Here is a 13,097-nt window from a genome sequence, read left to right as displayed (position 1 = left end):
GTAAGGAAAAAGGACTTACCGGCCGTAGACGAAGGACAGAGCTACTCGTCACGAGGGAAGGTCACAGTTCGACGCCTCATCCTGGACCGGAAGCGAAGCAGAGCCGTTCGACGTTCGATGCACCTGTTCTGGATCCACTTGGCGTCACACTTCAATCACATCCGTTGATATCCTGTCGCGCCCTCTTTGGTGTCATCGTCGAGGCACCCTCGCTAAATAATTTCCCGCCGATTTCTCCCTTCTATCGAGCGGGCCCTTTGCCCCGAGGCTGGCTTCCCACGATATAACCGGTTCCACCGAGCGGTATTCCCGAATTCGCGGTCCTCGATTCCACGAAATTCTTCTCTCCTCTCCCTTTCTCCCGCCGGCGACAGTTTTCTACGAGGTGGTAGCCGGCGGTCACGCGGCAGGACTGTTCGACGAGAAACGCGGCCCGTCACACTCGCGGATATTATTCACTCGACAGCGATTACACGCGCCCGAAATAACGCAACGCACAGCAGACGGAGACACGGAACAAAAGGAAAGCCCACGTGGCGTTTAAAAGGCGAAGCCGCGGGAAGCGACGCTGCTCCGAGACGTTTGAGGTACGCGCGCGACTCGTCAACCGACTAAATTCTCCGACGCCAGGCAGCACACCGGGACGTCCTTCGAAAGAATGCGCGCGCCGCGCGCGTCTTCGGCTCTGTTTACTTTTCGCACTGAATGGAAAGCGGCCCGAGCCGCGGAGCTTCTGGCGGCACGGGGGTATGCCCTCGGCGACAGGCTTTTTCACGAATTCGCCGGCGACAAGGCGACTAGAACCGCACGATCGCCGCGCCATCGGCGTTCAAGAATCGCAATTGGCCGATCTCGAGCTCCGCTGCAACTTCACGTCGCTGCGGCTGCTCTTGCGGTTTTTGCTCCGTCGCCACTGGCATCGATTTCGATACTGATTTTTACCTGTGGCAACTCTGGACCCGCTGCGAAACACCGATGCCTATATTGTACCAGGACGGCTCCTGTCTAAACAACGATCGTGTCCGGCGCAGCTGCATTTCGGTGACCAGGCGAGAAACGATGCTTTCTCCACGGCACGGACGTCGGGTGAGCGCTCTTGTACGTCATTCTCCGTGAGATTCCCGCGGTCGTGCTTCGAGACGGAAATTAATGGGCGAGTCGGGGCACACGCGCGTAACCGAGTGATCGGTCGTGATCACGGTCGCGAGGCACGTTGTACAATGCCGCGTTAATCGAGATTTCGCGGGCTCCTCCTGGGACGTTTGGAAGAGCGCGAATATACACGGGATGCGCGTGTCCCGGCGGCTGCGCGTGTACTGCTCGCGCGGTTCCCGTTCCGACGTCCCCCCACCCTTGCCCAGCCGTCTTCTTCTGCAGAAACGAATGAGCACGGGACCCCATATCCCCTTCTCGCTCTTTCTCCCTCTCTTCGAACTTTGCTTTCTCCATTTCGCACACGGGCCTATCCTTTTTCTCTCTTTCTCTGCACAGTCGAAATCCCCTGCGCTCCAAACGGGAGATAACATTTGAAATATAATTTAATTTTCTATAGCCTGTTTAACGAATTGTGTTACTTATTATACATTCAAGCGTTGCTTTCAAATTAATAGTGTTCTTAAGTAGTCCGAGGTTTTCGAGCACGTTCTCGACTTGCATGCAGTAAACATAATGAGATTGCTTCGTTGTATGAAACTGCACTTATTTCGAGGCGTCGTTCCTTTCTTTAATTGGAAATAAAATTTTGCGTAACTCTGCACTGAGTCAGCCCTGGCCAATGTAAACAGCGCACCGAGAGTCAGTACCTACCTGGATATTGTCCTTGAGCACGTTGATATTCCTATAAACAGACGGAGAGGGAATTTCGTTCTTTTGCCTCGTTTATTATTAGCTTGATTACCACGGCGCCCCGGTGGAATTGCACCGCCGGGTTGGTGTTTTCTGCGTGGCTCGCGTTCACCGAAGCATCTTGATTGTAATTTTTCCGCTTATTAAGAGACGGCACAGGGGACCTCGTACGGAGACCGTATGCACAACTCCACAAAAGTGTATTGAATTTTAAGCGGAGAACATTTTGCATTGTGCCCAGACCGTTTGAATGTTTCGCGGAAAATCCGGCGATACACGAAACGAACTTTGCGGGGTTAATAAAGTATGAGAAAGTATACAGTGAGCCACGAAAGTATTCGAAAGCTCGCTATTAAAACTATAAACAATGCAAATATACATGTTAGACTTAAGTTCTAAAAGTAATGTTGTAACTACTATAAGACAGAAGTATCGAGATTGTATATATCAGATTTAAAATGGATCGGATAATATTTCTAGAAGTTATGAAACATTTATTGCAAATACATACTGAAACAGTGTCACAAAAGTATTCGAACGACATTAATTATACGCACTTTATTTTAAATTAATATTTATAATTAATGCCGTTCGAATACTTTTGTGACCCTGTTTCATTACATGTTTGCAATAAATGTTTCGTAACTTCTACAAATATTATCCGATTCATTTCAAATTTCATATATATAATCTCGATACTTGTGTCTTACAGTAGTTACAACATTACTTTTAGAACTTAAGTCTAACATGTATATTTGTATTGTTTACAGTTCTAATAGCGAGCGTTCGAATACTTTCGTGGCTCACGGTACATGGTTCCCCACAACACGCGGTACGAGTCAAATGGAGTAGACTGAGATTTTGTAGCAGGCTAAGATGTTCTAACACTCTGTATGCATATCTCGGTAAATGCAAATGTTAGTACAGGAAGAAGATGATTAGTCCTCCAAATGTATTTGTTATCCGAGTCACAAGTACATTCATATCTGTCCGAATTTCGCGGTTCATCAGGATATTCCTGAATTAATATTAATTACCTTATTTCGGGGACCTTGACAGAGCCTCCCCTCAGAGTCCCTCTCTTAATGTCGTCGGCTCTCCGTCTCTTATGTGCCCCAACCCAGACAACTCGACACGCGTTCTTACACGTACATTCCTGCATAAAAGCGAATGCGTGTGCGACGGGAGGCTTGAGCGCCACCGACCGTGTAACGCATCTCCAAACGCGCATCTTCTTACCACACCCCTCGGCAAATCCGTAATTAATCCCCCGCATTATTCAAAAGCCCCAGAGCTCGGAGTTACTCGAATCAATTTCGAACTCCTCGCCCTTCAATTCATTACATTTATGGTAATGCCAGACATTACAAGCCCGCGCGAACCGGGAAGGTCCGTAAAAGGATAGGCAGCAACGGCGTCGCTCTCGTGCAGCAGGGCAAGAGGCGGCTCGATAAATCTCCATCGCCGAAAAATCCAGTGTGAACGAGACTTAAAGGAGTCAACGATTCGCGATATGCGTATATATTATAGGATGCACGACCAGGTAGTACCAGAGTAGCTCGGACGTACCTAAGTATATATCGAGTATCGAGCGTGCCCTTGGGGGGATCGCTACATGGGCGAGCAGGAGAAAGAGAGGACTGGGGAGAAGTGGAAGGTACAGATAGACGAAAGGAACAGAGAAGAAAACGATTGAGATTGAATTATGGCTCGCAGCTTAAACGCCCGATTCAAATCGATCCCATATATCACATTACCTGGCACCTTTATTCTGCTTTCTACGGCCGCGTCCCACCCCCTCCGTTCCTCCGCGGCTATTGTTCTACCCTCTGCCCATCTCTCTTTGCCCGCGTTGGCCTCGGTGCGTGCAACAATGTACGACACTCTTACAGATCGGCCTTACTGCTCCTTTCGAGCTGCGATCTTGTCCGCTGCCCACGCGATCGATTTTCGGACGACCCGTACACCCCCGTGGATTCATCGATATATATTAAACGATCACGTACCTCCCGGCAGCCGAAACGACGTAACGTACGAACGAGAGAAATGCAGGCAACTCCGTTGTCGCCCATGGAACGTGACCGTACAGCCCCGAACCGTCAACACTCCAACGAAACATTGCGCCATCGTTCCAGGAAGAGCGTAATCGAAAATTTTCTAGTCCATTCGAAGTCTGATCTCGTCCTATACTCGCGCGATCGATTTGCAATGGGTGGAAACGATCCGCGAGCCGGAGGAAACGGCCCAGCGACGCCGATGGAGCGCAACGCTGCGACTCGGTTGCGTCGATAGGGGTAACGAGGAGCCGGGCCGCCGACGCGGAAAGAAAGTAATCGAAAATTTTCTGTGTAACTAACGAACAGACGACGCTACTTTATGTTACTGGCGTTTCTCTCTCTCTCTCTCTCTCTCTCTCTCTCCCATTCGCGCCAGAAGGGCAGAAGGCATAAACAGCGAGAAGGCTGGAGTTACATTGCCGCCGCCACCTTTTACCCGAGCTTACGATAATTTTCCCGTGTTTACGAGCGGCGGAGTATCGCGCCGGGGGAAAAAAACGCCCCGCTCGAAGTGGCACTCAGCTAGGATCAGGAGAAGGACACGAGATTGCGAACTCGCGATCCTCTCGTAATTGTGTACGAGCACGTAAATCGCGCGGTTCTTGTTAACGCGCGAATCAATTAAGGTGGACGGTCGCCGCTCGCAAGGAACCTCACCAAAATCTAAAGCAGGCCCTTTCTCGGGCCCCTTTTCATCGCGGCCCTCCTCCCGTTTCCAAGCGATCCTTCGATTTTTCTGTGTGCACGATGCATTCGCGCGTTCCTGCATCCAGTCACGGCACATTTAAACGAGTTTCGTTACGGAGATTGTCCAGTTGTCATCCCGTTCCCTCTTGCCGCGGCGAGGACTGCCTGAAAGCCGGCGTTCGCGGAGCACCGACGAGAGATGAGATTGTTTTGTTAACTGCCGAGCACCGCGCGAAGAATTATCGTGAAAGAAACTCCTCTTCTGGCTGCTGGGGAGCAGCGCAGAAACAAGTTTCTCAATTTCTTTTCGCAGCGCCACTTGCATGACGGATGGAGAGAGCCCGATGAAAAATCTAAATCCCCGCCGAGGAATTAATATTGCCTAGTCACGCGCTCGCAAATAGGGGCTGCAGTTAAATGGCGAGCGCGGAGAGAGAGAGGAAAAAAGAACTCGCTGAAAGGCGAACGGCGGAATCCTCGAGAGTAAGTCGAGCTTCTTTTTCGCAAAAAATTATGTGCCACTCGGCACTTCTCTGCATTCCACATAATAAACGCGGTTTAAAGCCGGGTACCGGTGTGTCACGATTTCTTGGCATTTTTCGCGCTCGTCGTCGCCGTCGCGGTCGTCGAGGTGTCGAGAGGAGGCCGCGTGTCGAAACGAATACCGGCGCGGCGCGCGTTCTCAGCCTTTCATTAACGACGATAATTTCCATTCCGCCGCGTGCGCGCGTTACGCGGATCCTCGAACCGCGGTACAATAATTATGGATGGTGGCTCGCTTCCTACCCCGTTAAGCGACGTCTATTTAAGCGGGCGGTGACGCGGCGAAGAAAATCCAACGACGAACGTCTTTGTCTCCGGCGACATAATGACGCGGAAGGAGGAAATGTAGCGGGGACCGCGCGATCCGCCGAGCATTGCCATTGCGGCGGAAGCTCGCTCATCGGATTATTGAAGGCACAAACGATGCGTCGCGGCCCGGTCGACGAGATTTCTTTGGAGGACAAGGGGAAACCGTTGCCCCGTTGTTCTCCACGGCGGCGCCTGAAACAGAGCGTCGCCAAGAAACGCTGCCACCGCGCCGCGAACAAGGGCTCGGCTTCGGTATTGTGAGGCTTTTCGCGGCGTCGACGACCCGCGGACTTTGTCATTCGCTGAGGAACTCGTTGCTTCTTGGTCGAACCGCGGGTGACGGAGCAGCAAACGCTCAGCTTGCAATTTCTAAAGTAAACGAATGGGGATCGCGTGTCTTCGTAAAACCGTTCGCCTATCACTTGGAGTGTTCGAATGGAATGTATGCAGGGTCTTCTAATCTCGTTTGCATTCGACGGTAAATAAAGTCCCTTGAGAAAGTGGTCTGGAGAGGTCGATTCGCCAATTTCCTTAAAGCTGAACGGAGGTTATGTGCTCACAGAGTCGTGTAAGCTCGATCAATCTGGTATAGGTAGACATAAGTCGGAGTATTACGTAAGAGCGGCACAAAGCTGCCGGATGAGGGTGGAGCGGGGCGAGGGTGGCGCAGGTCGCTTTTGTTTGGCTGGAGTGCACGCGTTTCACTGGTAGCAGCGGTAGCGGTAGCGCCGAGAGCCAGGGTGGCTGGATCTATACGTGGGCGCGCCTCACCGAGCCACCACATCGTCCACGCACCCCCTAACGCACCCCAGGCGAAAAGCAGGGGGTTCAAGTGTACGTGTATATACGTATACAGGCGCGTTTAATAAGAATACGCGCCAGAGCAGACAGTCGGTGCGACGGTGCAGCGCTAACATTTTATTTATCAGCGCTGATGGCTTTTCCGTTCTTCCAAGGGTTGTCGTTCCTTTTTTTTTTCGTCAAACCTGAAAGAAGGATCCCCCTGCGCCACGCACAATCGAGGACACGACGCGATGTTTCCCGCTGCTCCGCCACGTTAATTCATACCCGCGTCTGCTGCGTTTACCGGTCTAACGTATCCCGACTCCCGGGGAACGGTTATCAAACGGTGGCGGTTTCGCGAGCGGAGCCGCAGGCCCGTGAATTCGAGTGCCTAATGAGAGGAGGGACGCTGAGCAACGCCCGTATAATAACGGTCGCGCGATTTTTCACGGAACCAGGCAAAGGTTAACGTTGAAGTTTCGCTTGCGAAAGGAAGTTGAGCGTGGCTCGCGACGCTATCGCGATCTTCCAGCAATCATGTCAGAGCGGCGCATAAGGCCGCAGCACATCCACTGATATTTCCTACTCTCGCGATATACCCACCGCGGTGCTCGGAACGGTGAAAAATATTGTCAAGGCGGCGTTGAAATATTACACCGTGTCAGGCCGCAAGAATTGCTGCGCCGTCGACGATAATCTACCGCTGGCCGCGTGCGCGCAGCCGACAATTCGTATTGCTCGCGCGAGGGAAATACGAGCGGGATGACAATAAAGTCCGCGACAGGTGGAACACTTCTGCATACGGGACCAGCGATTATCGTCTGAATTCAAAGGGGCTGTAACGCGGACGACGTAAGTACAGACGTTGTTGTCGTGCTTCAGCGATACATCACGGTGCCATTCGACCGTTTCGCTGCCGTAACCCAGAACTGGACACCCCCCGGCCAATTTCGTCATTCCGTTTCCGTCGTAAGTTGGGCACTTGCAGTTTTCGCGCTGTCGGTCCCGCTAATTAGAAAAAAATTAAATTCACCCTACTCCTCCAACTCCTTGGATAACGAACGAGCGAAAGGCTTAATGGATCGACTGATATTATAATTCACCCTCGACGGAAACATTTCGAAACTCGCTTGTCCACGGTGATCAACGTTCCCGCCGAATCTGTTATTAGTCCAGTGAAATTACTTTTTTTCAACCCCCTGCAAAATGTTTAGCGGCGATCGGATCGCGATGGAGACTTTTGACATATTGTTTAAAACGACCAAATAAAGGCCCATACCAAAATTTAGCTCGCTGGGCTTTATTCCGAAGACAGATCCTAATTTCAATGGACTATATCGAGCCGCCACGACTCAGCCTCGTGCCAGCTACGCGAATCGCGTGAAAGTCGCGGGACAAGGAGAAAAGTTGCGGCCTACGAAAGTTTTGGCACGCTCGATAGAAGGAGAACGGAAAACGAACGGACGCTTAATTAACTCGCTCGCGGTGTCTAGCGAATAGCGAAAACGTTACCGCGATCGAGCCGCGATATCCGAATATACAGCTTGCAACCGTTGGCGCCGGCCCAACAGGCGTGTCCAAGACATTATACCCTCGTAAACACGAATTTGTCACATCGTCGCGGCCGTCCTGTCGGTGCGCAGCATTCTAAACGACTGTATTCGTACAAATTGCCTCGTTACGCCACTTTGTTTCGTGCCATCAGTCAACAGATACATATTGTGCACCCCTTTAGCAAATCTTATGCCTCGATTTTAACATAAAAATTACGAGGACTACTCTGATGGACCTGAGGCTTCCAATGAAAGTATCGAAGTGCACGGCGGATAGAAGAGAAGGAAAAAAAAAAAGGAAAGGAGGGTAAATTCATTATCCCTGTTTCAGGTTTCACAAGTTTACGTCCGATTACCTAGCAGATTGGATACAGTTGTTAATTCAGACGCTATCGGTCTACCCACTCGTCTGCCTCTCTTATTTTAATAATCTGCTATTAACGGAGCTCGCCTCGCTTTGCCCCCACCCGCCTCGCGGCATCGATAATCAGGCTCTTTTACTCTTGTACGCCCTCACCGACAACCGTTCCCCTTTGAAGCAAATGGCTGACGATTGTGAAAGTTTATCGCGACAGAGGGACCAGGAATTATTACAAGCCGGGTTCATCCCGGCGAATGTGATTTCCTTTGGACGTTATTATTCTCAGAATACGTATCTCAACGAGCCGGCGTCCCAGCCGTTTCCATTCGGCCCCCAGACCAGCCGAGAGATATTTTATCGTTAACGAGATGCCGATCCGCGTCGATCCCATTGCTGGACTCTTTTTCTTTGCGCCCCGCGATACACCTTCAATCGTCATTATCGCGCGTTTATCGGGGCACGCGTTAATAGGCGCGCATACGCGACTTGCTCGCGGTGGCTCCCTTTGATGCGCGGCTGGAATTCATGGCATTTGATCTGATTTGGAACGCTTCCCGACGCGGCGCCGTTCAATTTCTGTTGCTGCCATTCATCGCGCTTTCAAACGCGCTGCTCCCATAGATAAGGATGTCGCGATAAACTTGAATTAGCCCTATCAACATCAACCGGGCGATCGTTGTTAATTTATCGCGTCGGACATATGCCGCGTTATCCGCGTAGGTGTACGAAGCCGCTGTCCCTCTGCTGCTCGCCGGCTCGGAGTAACGACGGTAACGAGCGAAGAGGAGAGGAGACGGCGGGGAGCAATGACTCGGCCCTCTGTTCCACCGCGATTAAAAACTAGCCGAAGTAAGTAACAACCCCTTTAACTCGTAGCCAGCGTCTGTCCGTAGGCAGCATCGCGGACGGCAGATCTTCAGGGTGCTTTATCTCAAAGACGACATCGCTCACTAGTCACGGGAAATGGCTCTCGCAATCTTTCCCCTGAATGCCGGATGCGAGTCCGGCCGACATTCACAGGATATTAAATGAAAACATTGGACCGTCTTCCAGTCGACGGAACCATCTAATATTTGCCAAGAACGATATCGCAAAGGAACCATCAGCAGACACGGCTCTCTTTTCTTTCTGGGGCTTGCTTGCTCGCTTGCTAGCTGGTCAGAGTGGCTCGCTTCTTCGCCGGGGCTTAACTTATACCCCTGGTAAACGCGGAGACCCCTCGAACAGACGAGAAGCCAGCAGTGTCGCGAAGGAGGAGCGGCGGGAGGAGAGGGTAACGTGAAATCGCATAAGACCGAGATACGCCTTAAAATAATCTTGCCATTTCGCTGGTGCGCGCCGCATAATGCCACGGCGAAGTCGGTGCTCGCTCGGCTCCGCCGAATAAACCGAGAGATGAGTAGATTTTATCGCTATCAATTTACAATACGGCCCTCCACGACCGCGCCGCGGCAGGTTTTACGTTCCCGTTCTGGTCAACTAACGCAAAACGGATCTTATCAACCGCGCCCCGATTGTTTGCTCAAATAGAGAGCCAATTTTATGGTTTACACACTCCCGTCCGAATCGAGCGGGTGGAGGGATGAACAAAAAAAAAAATAAAATAACGAATGTTTTCATTTCCCGCGAATTAACGAAACATCAAAAATTCGCGATTCGCTCGGCTCTATTTGTCGATACTCGGGGGCGTCGATTGGAAATTTTACGGCGCAACAGATTAGCGCGATTCTGCGGCCCGTCCGCGATTGTCCGTACACGTGTCTGTCGATTCGAAACGGGTAATGCGGCAATGTGTTTCCCGGCGAAATTTTATAACGATGCCGGGCTTGTTTGTCGATGCTTTTTCGCGCGTGACCGTCGACAGAGGGGGCAGGGGAATCGGAACGGTGATCCCGCGGTCCATCATCGCATTTACGGATAGAATATCAAGACTCATCATCGACAGTCACCGCTGACAAATACGACGAGCACTGCATCACTGCGGATAAACAACGAGCCATTACTCCGATTCCCCAGGCCCGATATAACGTTTCATTGTTGTTCCGCGTGGTATTATTAACCGGGGCATAATTATCCGGTAAAACGTCCCGTTACAAATTGCGCTGCCTTAACGTTGTCCGTGGCTGGCAGCAAAACCTCCAGTGACAGCCGAAACACGTTCGCGTTCCTCGATTACAGGCGCAATCGTCCCTCTCGTCCCGCGGAATAACAAAGCGTTTCTTTGGCAGCCCCGTTAATTATCTCGATTGCGCGCGTTGCGCTCGCGACGGTATCCGCGGTTTTCCGGCAGGTCGAGTGGCCCGGAGAATATTATCAGTGTTAACGATGCCGTTTCGACGCCGGCGCGCGTGCACGCGCGAGAAGTCCGCGTGAGAGAGTAGAGCACGAGTAGTGCGTATGTCGGGTACGTACGGTTACGTGTAATTAAATCGACGCCCGGGCCCAGCCGTCGCTCTTGCCCGTTTATTAATTAACGCGTTACGTAGGAACTTATTACCACGCGATAAAATCGTCTGCAGCCGACAACGGCACCGCGACAATTTACTTGTCGGTTTGTCCCCATTCATCCCGATCGCGGCGAAGCAATTAATTACAATCAATATCGGGTTTCACTTTATTTGAATACCCGGCGCCGACAGTTGCTCCACCGGACAGCGTCGCTTTTTTTTTCACACGTGCCTAACCGATGCGTGGTCTACTTGCAGCAATCGAACTCCCTTTTCTTCGCCGGTTTATCCACGCAGAATCCACCGGCTGCGGGGCCCGACCTGGCTCTATTCGAGCAGAACTTGATCGAGTGTGACGCCGAAGAGCCATCGCTGTCGCAACTATCCAAAAGTTTTTCAATCGATTCCGGAACAACGGGCTTAAATTTCCCCCCGAGAGCACGGGCGCCCCGGATGATTGCTCTCTCCACTGCTTTTTCGGCCGTCTTTCGATCCTCTTTCATGCACTGTATCTCCCGTCGCAGTTGGTACACCTGTGAATAAGATATCACATGAGAGATGGTTTCTAGGAACCCGATCGGTTGAATGTCGACAGAAATCATGCCCCACTTCCCACTCCAGCTTCTCCATCCGATCGTACTCGCATTTAGGACATCCTTTAGGTGATCTCTTTCGTTCCCCCGCCGGGCAAGGCGCAGTCTTTTGCGCGTTGTTAACAGGCTTATCATTCGATTTTCCTGGACACGATACGCGCTGACCGCCGTTTCTTCCGCGCTCCATCTCTGGACACAGTGCCTCTTCCTCGCGTCCCCAAGATTTCTTACGCTCCGCCGCCGGGCATCGCACCTCTCGAATCTGTTTCTTCTTAGGCTTCCCTTGGGGGCATAGTACTTTCTTCGCACACTTCGCTACCACTTGCTTCTGTCGGCATGGTACCTCTTGCACATGCGTTGGCATAGCCGCGTCGCTTCGGTACCGAGAGTTTCTTCAATTAATTTTGACGCATGGTTAGACCGTTCAATGGCCGAAAGAGTTCGCCGCTTGAAGGTATCGCCTTTCAAGAGTCGCGTTCGATATGACGGTCTCGGAAACGTCAACGTCGAACGGTCGTCGAAAAGGGTTTTGCAAATTTTTTTCTGTACCGAGCGCGAGCCCACGGGGAACAAGAGACCTCGTATTCACTTCTTCGAAATTGGCTTCTTGGACTTCATCGCTTTCGGGGACAGTTTCTTCTTGCCTGGTCCACTGCCGCCGACGTTCCCAGCCGGCGTCACATCGTCGAAATGCTTCTCGGGCCTCGGCGGAAGGTTCTTCTCCGCGACCGATCGCAGCACGCGATTCACCGTTGGGAAGTCTTTGTTAAAGCGTACCGGGCCGACGAAAGCGGCAAGACGATTTTCGTAGTCGGCACTGTCGCGTTTCAGCTGGCCGTTCTCGTATTCCAATCGCGCGATGTCTTTCTCCAGCTGCGCCATGCGTTTGTCCTTCTCGGTGGTCCTCTTGGCCTTGCGGCGCACCTTCTTGTTCCCCGTGGACATGTCTCGAAAGAACGGACTCCGGGGATTCCGCGACGAACCCTCGTTAATGGGGTTACTGGGGATCGATTGAACTTTTCTCGCCGCCCAACGTTGCCTCCTAGCAACAGCGAAACACGAGAAAATTTGCGTTTCCACCGAGCTCGACAGACACTCGGTGGGGGTTAGCTGCCGGCATCGAGTTGCGCCGTGTTGTTTTAAAAGCCAGCTCGTTTTATCGCGGAACAAAGCGGGAGCAAGACGCCAAACTTCGCACTCCGCGAAATGAATCCGTTATATATGAAATATATTAAACGATCACGCGCCGCTGCTCTCCGCGATATTACGAGCTCGTGCTTTTCCAACCTCCCTCCGCGCGTATTGCATTTTATAAATGCAGACACCGCTGTCGGCTGGAAGCCCAGCGAAGGGCCGAAACATCCCTCTTTTTCTGAATCGTCGAACTAAATGAAACATCCGCCCGTCGCCGCGAGAGCGTCGCAATATTTTAACGCGACCTCGTAATAATATCGTTTACAAGCGAGATCCCGCGGGGGAGACCGGTACTCTCCAGCGCTCCTTTATTCCATTAAAACGGGGAGTCCTTGGTTCCGAGCGGAAGCTCCGCCAGTCAGGCAGACCTTCCCTCGTTCACCTCGAATCCTCCTCGCGCTCCTCCGTCGTTACCTTTTTCAATCTGGCTACCGTAACGGCCCGTTGCCGCTGCCGATATTGAGCACGTTTTAATGCAGGACCTCGTTGCGTTAACAGGGACTGGAATATCGTCGTGGAATCCAATTCGCGAGCCACCGCTGGCGCCTTTAAATATTTATAAAGACACGCACAGGGATGTCGGGGCCAACGCGATTATCTCGATTGTCGAGCCGTTCCGTCCTCCCCCTCCGACCATTCGATCGCCTAGCCTAGGTAAATAAATTTTCCACCGGGGAGGGTTTCGTTTATCGAATTCCTGGACGTGGGGCCCGCGTTCAGTTTCA

At 51.8% G+C, this 13,097-nt stretch overlaps 2 protein-coding genes across 4 annotated transcripts in view; one reads left to right on the top strand and one right to left on the bottom strand.

The window, feature by feature from the left end:
• Positions 1–757, bottom strand: part of LOC143371115 (uncharacterized) — a 297,394-nt gene extending 296,637 nt beyond the window's left edge. For all 3 annotated transcript variants that reach the window (XR_013085976.1, XM_076815997.1, XM_076815998.1), the window contains exon 1: positions 20–757. The gene's annotated coding sequence lies outside the window, so the exon portion shown is untranslated. The remainder of the gene's footprint in view (positions 1–19) is intronic.
• A 162-nt stretch (positions 758–919) lies between these two features.
• The window catches only part of LOC143371332 (EF-hand calcium-binding domain-containing protein 11), an 18,959-nt gene continuing 6,781 nt past the window's right edge, over positions 920–13,097 (top strand). The window contains exon 1 of the mRNA XM_076816364.1: positions 920–1,086. The gene's annotated coding sequence lies outside the window, so the exon portion shown is untranslated. The remainder of the gene's footprint in view (positions 1,087–13,097) is intronic.

This window comes from Andrena cerasifolii, chromosome 7 (genome assembly GCF_050908995.1).
Source record: "Andrena cerasifolii isolate SP2316 chromosome 7, iyAndCera1_principal, whole genome shotgun sequence".
Lineage (NCBI taxonomy): Eukaryota > Metazoa > Arthropoda > Insecta > Hymenoptera > Andrenidae > Andrena > Andrena cerasifolii.
This window is presented reverse-complemented; position numbering and strand designations above follow the sequence as displayed.